The sequence below is a fragment of the Aplysia californica genome, unplaced genomic scaffold, assembly GCF_000002075.1.
Source record: "Aplysia californica isolate F4 #8 unplaced genomic scaffold, AplCal3.0 scaffold00218, whole genome shotgun sequence".
Lineage (NCBI taxonomy): Eukaryota > Metazoa > Mollusca > Gastropoda > Aplysiida > Aplysiidae > Aplysia > Aplysia californica.
The window spans coordinates 1,071,754-1,073,374 of record NW_004797488.1 but is presented as its reverse complement, the minus strand read 5'-3'; positions in this window follow the sequence as shown (position 1 = coordinate 1,073,374).

Below are 1,621 nucleotides of genomic sequence, written 5' to 3'. Positions count from 1 at the left end.
ATAGATGTAGAGGTAAATAGATAGATAGATAGATAGATAGATAGATAGATAGATAGATAGATATAGACAGAGAGAGACAGAGAGAGACAGAGAGAGACAGAGAGAGAAAGAGAGAGAGAAAGAGATACAGACGACAGACAGACAGACAGACAGACAGACAGAAAGGAATGAAAGGTAGAATAACGTACACCCATACCTTTAGCATTTAGTTTTAGTGAGAGTTTTACGCCACTTGCAACACAATAAGGTCATATAAGTGCCGACAATTAGAAGTATTACGAGGGAGTACAAACCACAAAAAGAAGGACTATAGAATTTTGACAGGAAAGACTGAAAGAACCTCACTAGAGCATCTACCATCCACCCATCGCACATCCACGCGCATTAGCAAATTCAGGAACTCTATTTATTAACAAATTATTCCTTACAACGAAGGCGAATAAGAAAGAAAAAGCTAAAACGTTAAAAGAAAAGTAGGAGAAAGACGCGTACAAGCAATTCACAGAGAGAATTCATTGCAAAAATTCAAAGAATCAATCAAAATTAAGCTTTTTGTTAGTTTAAACCAAGCAATCAAAGATAACTCTAGACAAGACGGGATCAACATATACTGTTGTTTATATTGCTCGGCATAACTATAGGACACTGTCTCTCAGTGCTTATAATTCTTTTATTGCTCGTGAATGAGTATTGAATAACAGTAATCACAGTTTGCCTTTGCAATTTGATCAGGTTTTTTTTCAAAGTATATTATAATGATGATAGAAGTGACGATGAACAAACAAAAGTGAACCAATACATACACAATTTGCTTTCTTTCCTGCACTCAAAGTCGAAGTTTATATCATCGAATGTCCCACTTCCAATTCGGTTTTTCCATAATCCCATAATACTCCCGTCAAACTGAACTGATTAAAAGGATAAATGGATACTCCTCTTAAACAGCACGTAACTTTTTAAAAGCCAGCCTTCTTTGTTATAAAATGCTTCTTCCATTTAAAAAATAACGTCCCGACAATGTAACTACGACAAGAAATAAGGTAAGAAAAGATACTTATTGATTCTCCACCGTAAGAATTTAATACTGTCTATGGAAGGAGATGTGTTCTAATCTAATATTCCCGAAAGCAAATTAGTCTAGGTCTCAGCTTAGTTTAAGCTAGATCGTTAACTTTCAGACTTTCTTTCTGGCGCTCATATGACCTAATATGCAGTTGCGAGCGCCGTAAAACCTCTACTATAACTAAACTAAAAAAAAGATTTTCTTTTACAACACGAGCTGTATTCATGGGGCATGGCGGTCTAAATTTACAGAGAACTTCCAAGGGCAACAAAATTCGAGGCCATTTCGGGTCATCATAGCCAGGGACGGTTAGCTAACTGGGCAAGACAGGCGGTGCCGTTCAAATTTTTTTCAGCTGGACTGTTGACAGGAGATTTATTGCTGATAATGATTTTCATTCAGTTTCAAGTAAATCCAAACAAATATGTATCAACATTCAAAAGGACCTTGCCGATTTGAAGGCGCTCAAATAGACAAGTGGGATTCACTGCTGTTTATTTGTCGCGACAGAGCCTCATTCCTTCACGTTTGTTATCGCGCCGGCTCATAACTTTAAAT